The sequence below is a fragment of the Psammomys obesus genome, unplaced genomic scaffold (assembly GCF_907164565.1).
Source record: "Psammomys obesus unplaced genomic scaffold, mPsaObe1.curated_primary_1811, whole genome shotgun sequence".
Classification (NCBI taxonomy): Eukaryota; Metazoa; Chordata; class Mammalia; order Rodentia; family Muridae; genus Psammomys; species Psammomys obesus.
Window position 1 is genome coordinate 44,713 of NW_026594152.1, and position 8,711 is coordinate 53,423.

Here is an 8,711-nt window from a genome sequence, read left to right on the forward strand (position 1 = left end):
CCCTCTCCTCTCCCTCTTTCCCTTTATTTCGCCTTTATCTCTATGGTTCCTGTTTGGTTAGGCCATCCTTTCTCCCCTGAACAATCATCCTGTCTCCCTACCCACCCTCATTTGTAGAAAACCATTCATTAATTCATTCATTCATTCATTTAGAAAATAGTAATGGGGACAGGGCAATGGAGCTGGGCCCTTTCCATCCTCCCCACCTTGTCCTGTCTCAACAGTGCTCTTTCCGTTTCTAAAGGACCTTGCTCTTTTATACTATCTTTATATCTGTGTTTTCACCACTTAGAATCACCCCAGATCTAGTCCTTCTGGAACATTCTCATCATCTGTCATTCACAGAGACTGAACTCATCACCTGTGTCTTGCCAAATGGCCTGCCCCCACTTCAAGTCACTTCTCAGAGCCACATTCACTGCACCTTGTCCTCTCTCTAGGTGTCTTGACTTCCTCACTGGTCTACAGGCTCCATAAAAGCAGGAGCTGTGGCTTCGGGGACCCCGAGCTAAGGTGAGCCAAAAGAAGGTGCTCTTTGGAAAGTTCTAAGTAGGAGCCTGAGATTCCATGTGTAGGTTCCGACCCAGCTCTAGAATCCATGCACTGAGCCTCAGTTTTCTCATCTGTAATGCGGGGATAACCTCCTCTTGGGGTTGCTGTTGAGATGACAGGAGGGAACCTGGGTATCCATGCAGTTAGGTGTCCAAGAAGTAGGCACTGTCCACCAACAAATGCTACCGTGTGAACGGATGCTGCGCAATGACAGTAGAGGTGGAGGGGTGCTGGGGCTCTTCAGGATCTCCTACCCTGAAACCTTCTCCAGCTGATGAAACTATGGTTGCAAGTGGCTCCTGGCTGGGAATGGCCCTGGCCCTGCGCACAGACACATTACCTCCCAGGTGGTCCATGGCTGGTGACTAGCTTGTATATATGTCCCTTCATTCTGTCACTGTTACAAAATACCTGAGAGAAACAACTTAAAAGAAGGGATGACTTGTGTTGGTCATAATTCCTGAGGCTCCAGTCCATGGTCACATGGCCCCGTTCTGGGCCAGTGGCAAGGCAGACCATCACAGCAGAGAAGGCAGCTAAAGCAAAGCTGCTCACCTTTGGCACCATAGAGGAGAGTGACCAGGGGAAGGAACAGCGACTAAACCTTCAAATGCAGGCTGCTGAAGACTAATGTCCTCTCCCTAGGTCCTCTTCCTAACGCTTCTGCCTCTTCCCACCAGCACCACTTAGGGACCAAACCCTCTACACATGGCCGTGGAGGTCATTTCACATCCAAGCCATGACAACTCAGCTTTCATAGGGCCTGCTGTGAATTTCTTGTTGTCATGCCCCCGAAACCCTCTTTCCCAACACGACATCCTTGCTCCTCAGCAGAGTCATCCCAAGGCACTTGGCTCATCAAGCTTCTGCAAACCAGTCTTTACCTCAGATTTTTCTTCCTGCAGCAAGCAGAGACACACACACAGAGAAGATGAGGGGGAGGCTTTGAGGAGTAGGAGGTGAGGTAACAGAAGAGGAATGATAGAACTGCCAGCAGGGCCAGATCTGCCCACTGTGTTCTAGTTCCATTCTTTCTCTGTACTTGTCCTCATGAACTGTCACAGTGCTGGCAATTGCTGGCCTTGGTTCATTCTCTGGCCCACTGTAGGCCTCAGCCAGTCCCTTTGCCTCTTAGGCTTGGTGGGGCTGTCTACATGAAGGAACTGAAGACTATGAGAACAGTCTGGCTGTAACACCCGCTACCCTGCAGGTGGCTGAGGTTGGCTGGCTGATCTAGCCGCATGAGCAGGGTTTCCTCCCTCCCTCTCAAAGACCATCTATGAAAGAGTTGATCTCTTGGGTGCGGAGGGCAGAACGATGGGAAGCAGGGGCTGGGGAGGGGAGGCGAGGGGGCTGCGGGCCTTCAGAGCAATGGGTGCCAAGTTCCACCTAGGCAGGAATAAGAAGCCCTGGCGTGCTATTGCATGGGAAGATCCTAATGTACGACATGCTCAAAACACCGAAGAAAGGGCTTTGAATGTGTTCACCATGAAAAAGTGGCAAGCCTGGTATCGTGGCACATACCTTTAACCCCAGTACTAGAGGAAGAGGCAGGCACATCTCTGGAAGTTCTAGGTCAGCCTGGTCTATCTACATATCCAGGCCATCCCGGGCTACATAGTGAGTTCCTGTCTTGAAAAAAAGAAAGTGTTGAGCAGGTAGATGTGTTTGAGCTTGAATATGAGCTCAATATATGAGCTCACTATGAGCTTATTTGAATATGATACAATTTATACATATATTAAAATGTCACATACTACCTTGTAGATGCAATTTTTCTGTTTTTTAAAAAGTACATTTAAAATGCTTTAAAATATAAAAAGAAAGAAAGTTGGAGGAAGGTAATAATAGCCAACAAGAGGGAAGAGGAAGTCCCAGACAGAGGGAGCAGCATGTATAAGAGCCCTGAGGTGGGAAAGAGCTGAGCACACTGAGGAACTGGAAAGAGGCTACTGTGACAAGAGAGAGGCCAGCCAGAGGCGAGGGTACTGGGGACAGGGCTCGAAGGCCTGGAGGCCATGAAGGAGGCTTGGATTTTACTCCTAATGTGACCAAAAGCTGATGGAAATTTTCCCATTGAATCACAATACCTTAGATACCAGGGACAGCCTGTCTGGGTACTTGGCCCCGCTCCCAAGCCAGTCCTTAAACCTGCCTTGAGACAGGACAGGTAGCCTTGGGATCCAGCCCTTCCACTTCCTTGTTAACTTCAGTCATTTTGACTTGGGAACATCTCTTATGGGCTGTGGTTATTTAGAACTCCTGGAGCACATCTGCTTATGTGCAGTATGTACTGGTCCAGGAGTATAAGAGCATCAGTGATGAGCTCAGTGGTTGAGAGCATGGGCTGGTCCTGCAGAGGACTGGAGCTCAGTTCTCAGCACCATGGCAAATGGCTCACAACCACCTGTACCCTAACTCTAGGGGATCCAACACCTCAGCCTTCTTGGACGTGGCAGTCATTCACACACACACACACACACACACACACACACACACACTCACACACACACACACACACACTCACACACACACACACACACACACACACACACTAGTCACACTCACCACACACATACATACATACTCACACCACTCAAACACACGTACATACTCGCATGCATACTCACACATATACCCACACACACACACACTCACACATATGTACATACATTCTCACACTCACAGCACACACTAATAAAACAGACACACACACAGGGGAGAGGTAGAAACATAATTGAAGGCAAAAAATAATAATAACAAATAAATCTTTGAAGATCTCCAGTCATTAAGATAACTATTTCAATACTTAAATATATAACTCACACTGAGGCCTAAGACAAATGGGAAAGAAAGTGAGTAATGGGGACTGAACAAACTGAAGTTTGGGTGTGTTTCCTTGTAAGTTGAGTTTTGGGCATTAGTATTCCGTGCTGCTCTCAGTGCAGTGGCCACCTGCTGGGCAGGGCTGGGGGAGCCCTGGGTGAACAGAACAGGTGACGTTTCCGCATTTGTAATGGAGTTAGACTTTGTGAGCACTCTAGACTGCTCTAGAAGGCAGAGCTCTGGGCTCTTCTGAGAACCACCCCTTTGTACAGAATTGATGTCTTTATCATATGCTTCTGCCTCCAGTCTGAGGGTAGCTCTGACCACCCACATGGGGCTCAGCACTGAGAGGCCAAAGTGCACAGATCATGCACAGGCCCCAGGCTCAAGCCAGCACCCCCAAAAACAAGCCCCATGTGGTGGATGGTGCTGAAGGACTGAGAACCCCGTCAGGTCTCCACCCAGCACCCCTGTAAGACAAGCCCCATGTGGTGGATGACGCTGAAGGACTGAGAACCCATTATCTGATGCCTGTCTCCAGGCTCGTGAACAGATCACTTCCTGCTCTGGCCTAGCCATGCCCCACCAGCCTCTTTCACAGTTCTCATCCCTCATCTTTCTTGGCCTAAGATCCCAGCGAGCAGAGCAGAGTGGCTGCTCCGAGGCCCTGCGAGGCATGCACCCCAGAGAGGAAACCCACCTCTACCAGGAAAGCCTCCTGGCTGCGCTGTGTGTGAAGCTGGCTTTGAGGGCAGAATTCTAAAACTGTGTGGGTACTATAAACAGGACCTCCAGCCTGGGGAGGACAGCTTGCAGAGAGGGTACAAGATGGGGAGGGAAGAAGTGACTGCTGGTGGTGTAATTAAAAAAAACAGTAATCCTGCCGATCTTGGGCCCTTTCTTTGTTCGCTCTAATTTCTTTCTCCAAACACTGACACTGTCTTTGGGGGAAAATCTCCTTTCACCTCCACAGACTCCAATTCCCACATCCATCACGCAGAATGCTGGGCTTGGGACTGTAGCCTATGGTGGCAGGTCTGGGGGAGGTCCAAGGATCCAGATAGCCTGGTGAGGTGAGCTGGAGAGGTAGCAGAGTTGGCAAGATGCCTGCTTAGGAAGAGGGAACTTCAGCGGAAGTATTGTCTCTATCAGATTGGCCGGCGGCAGTGTCTAAGACAGACGTTTTTGATTACTGAATGATTGATGTAGGAGCGCCCAGCCCATTGTGGGTGTCACCCTCTTTAGGCAGGTGAGTCTGAGCCACATAAGGTTATTCAAGCCAGTAAGCGAGCCAGAAGAGCAAGCCAGAAAGCAAGCCAATAACCAGCTTTCCTCCATGGATCCTGCCTTCAGCTTCCTGCCTCGATTTCCCTCAATGATGGACTGTGACCTGGAAGGATTAGTCATGCTGCTTTTAGTCTGCAATGGAAGCAAAGCAGAGAACCCAGGATGCCTGTGGCCCTGGGTTTGATCCACAACACAACATAAGAAGAGGTATGGACTACACACCTGCAGTCCCAGAAATGAGGAGGTGGGGGTCACCATTGACTACATGGCTAGTTGGAAGCCCACCTGGGATACATGAGATACTGTCTCAAAGACAAAGATGACCAAAAAAATAAGTAATCAAAATAACACTTTGCCCACTGTGAGCACTACCCTATTGGCTAGGTGACCTTGGAAGTTGCACCCCCTCTGGTGCCTCAGTTTCCCATCCTTTGGGACTCTAGAAGCTGCTAAGTCTGGGGTGTTAAATGAGCTGGCATTTGTATATAGTGTGTACAGCATAGTAACCACTCAATAAACACTCCACATCCACCTCTAGTCTAAGATAGAATGTTCCTACATTCTCACTTTAAGATGGGCATTTCCAAGACTCTAAAGTTGCTAGTTTCAAAGAATCTATTGTTCAAGGTTTCCCTGGCATTCCAACTCTGTAAGTTGCTGGTGGAAACACCATGTTCTGGGATCCTTGATCCATAACTCTGTGGATTTGCCTCATGCAAGCCAGGAGCCTGGCTGGCTAGCCTGAGTCTGGCACTCGTAGCCACCCACCAAATAAGCACGGCAAGCTTGAGAAACATCTAGAGACAGCTTGACCTTCTGGTCAATGGTTCACTGACCTTTGCTAACTCTTATATTCCATGATGACAAAAGAAGGCCATCCTTTTCATAGCTTGGGACTCCTTTTATTCAGGACCTGTTATAGCTCCTTACTTGTCTTTCAAACAAGTCCCATTTCTCAGCCTGGCTTCTGAAGCCTTTTTAGCTCTCATCCACTTATGAACTTATGAACTGGGGAAGAGGATTCAGGACGACCCCTAGGAAGCTGCTTGGACACGAAAGTAAATATGGAAGACAGGGTCCCTTGGGTGCTCACAAAGCTCATTTCAGACCTCTCTCACTGCCTAGCATTAGTCCCAGGGCAGGAGTTTACAGTCTCCAGAACTTTAGACTCTACATCTCATTTGCAAAGTGGGTCAGTACCACCACCTACCGCACAGGGCTATGGTGAAGATGAAAAGAGAGAGAAGTGGGAACCAACTCACCACAGCCTGCATGCTGCAGCTGTACAGTGACGACATTGGTGCTGTCAGGGAGGCAGGGCTTCTTTTTCTTTTCTACCGTCAGACCCCTTTCCAGCCCTCCATGTGGAGTTAGAGACAGGCAGGGCTGGGGTCCAGTTCTCTGGCAGGAGGACGGATGCCCATGTACCTGCTTCTCTGAGTTGCAGGGTGGGTCGAGTATCCTCAGACAGACTCTGAAGAGGACGCATGGTGTCGTCCCCAGCCGTGCCTCTGAGTCCCACCTTCAGCTAGCTTGCTGCCCCACACAACCAGAACTATTCCCTTTCCCTTTTGTGGGGGAGGGGCTCCATGGAAGGCAGAGCAAATTCTACTCTAAGTAACGGGCTGAGACGTTTGAGCCCAGTCCAAAAGGCAGTGGGGAGTGAAAGCTAGTTTCGGGGGTGGGGCATCTCCAGGCAAAATGTGCCCATTGTCTCCCAGCACCTCTCCTGTCCCTTGCATCTCATCATGGCAGCTGCCTGGCGCTTCCACCAATGCCAGCCAGGAGTCCCTGGCTTATTTGGGGGTGAGGGGGGGGTTAGATTATTTTTTCATTAAGTTTGTAATTATTGAAAAGTGCAAGTCATTTGCAACGTCCTGAGTGAAGCAGGCAGTGGAGGTTAAGGCTTTTTCCCTGCCTGCGGCCTTCTGGGCCCCCACCCTGTTCTGGGGAAAGGGGAACATTGTTGGGAAAAATAAACATGAGGATGTGATCCTTCGGGGACTTTACGAGCCTGACCCCACCCCACGGCCGGGCCTGCTTATGCTCCTTGTTAATTAAAGGGGAGACTGGTCTCCAGGGCACTTTCTGGCCTGGCTAGGCCTGTAGACAGACCAGGGGATATGGTAGACAGGCAGCTGGTGGCCTTGGAGGCAACAATTTGTCTTGAGGAAGAATCACTCCCCCTGAAGAGGACTATGCATCCTTCCCATCCTATAGGCTCCTTACCTCCCAGGAAGGAGTTATTATTGTAGACACTGAAATGGTTCCTGGAGAGCAAGAGCCACCATGGAAGGCATCTGTGTGCGGTGAGACCCCATCAGCCTCCTCCCCTCCCCCAGCCTCCATCTGTGTCTGTCATGGAAAACCGTGGAGCTGTGCAATCATGCATTTACATGTTCATTTTTGCAATCACGGGCGAATTTACCTGTTTGCTTACATTACAACTTCTCCCTTGTGCCTGGTACTGTTCTAGGCAAGAGGTTGGGAAGAAAAGCACCCTGACGCCATCCTGGAGACCATAGTGGGGGGGGGGGTCAGCAGGTACTCCAAATAGATGTGTCAACCAGTGTGTCATTCCTTGACAGGCTGACAGACAAGCACAGATAAGGCAGGTCATAGCTGGTCAGTCACAGGAGGGCAGAGGACCCTCTGAGAAAGTGACTCTGAGCAGGGGGGCCAAGTGTTTGGCAGTGTGACTTCTACCTTGTAGGGGGCAGGCTGGACCCCAACCCTCCAATCCTCACCTGCTTTTTTACTTCTAGGTTTCCTGGCCAAGGTCTCATGCTGCCCGTCCCTGCCGCCTGCCCGTCCTGCAGTGGCTTATGTGTACTCCCTACAGTACATCACTGCTGCTTTTTAAACCGTGCCTAGTGCATCTGCAAAACCGGAATGCCAAGCCTTCCGTGGGAGACATGCACTGTCTAGGGACGGTCTCAGAACCCATATTATTGGCACACTTATGCCCCTCAAAGCAGTGTTTTTCCATTTAAAACACTAATGAACTGGTTTGCTGAGGCTCTGCCCAGTCCCAGGGTACTTTTCCACATGGATCTCTGATGGAAGAACCTGGGATGGTAGCCGACTAAAGACAATGCTGTTCTTGTTTTAAAAAAAATAAATAAATAATCTCCTCCATGAATACCTTCAGGTTCAGCACTCAGGAGGCAGAGGCAGATGATCTCTGTGAGTTTGAGGCCAGCCTGGTTTACATAGTGAGTTCCAGGACAGTCAGGGCTACACAGCAAGACCCTGCCTGAAAATAAACAGTAAATATATATAGCATTCCTCAAATAAGAACAAGCAGAAATACAAACTCAGGAGCTGAGATGTTTGAAGCCCTGAACTGCATCAGATACACAAAGGGAGTGGAGGAGAAGTACTAACCGCCCTTGGTGCTGCAAGGACGACGGAGTGGTTTCTCTGAAAGACTCGAGGATTGGAGGCATCAGATACCAGAGGAGATGCTAGTGAGGCTGGGGTCAGGGAAGCTGGACTTGGGAGCCCTAAACGCCCAAGCCCCCACCCAGCTCACCCAGGGCTCTACTCAGAGCAGGCCACCAAGGGAAACTCACTGGAAAGAGAGACCAAAGAGGCTCCCAAGGGAGGCACACCAGACCCAGAGAGAGGAGGGCCTTGGCCCCTTTGCCTGTCTTGTTCTAGAATGTTAAGAATAACTTGCCTTCCCTCCCTCTTCTCCTGTGTGAAAAACTCACTGAGACCCACATCAAGTCTACTGTTTCTGTGACCACAATACCTGACAGACACAACCTGAGGGAGGAAAAGTGGGTTACTCATGGTCATGAACTCTGCTTCCTAATACAATGTATGTATAAGTAACTGTGAGGCTGTCTTTTAATGGCCACACTGTTAGAATGTAGATGGGAAGAGAAGAAAGGGGGTGTGGAAAGGGAGAAGGAGAGAACAGAAAGGGTGCCTTCCAAAAACAGGGACTGAACTTAGCATTTCTAGGGAAGAGGGTTGCCTCAAAACTTCGTGACTCAAAACAGCCACTATGGATTGGTTCATAGAGCTTAACCCCTCAT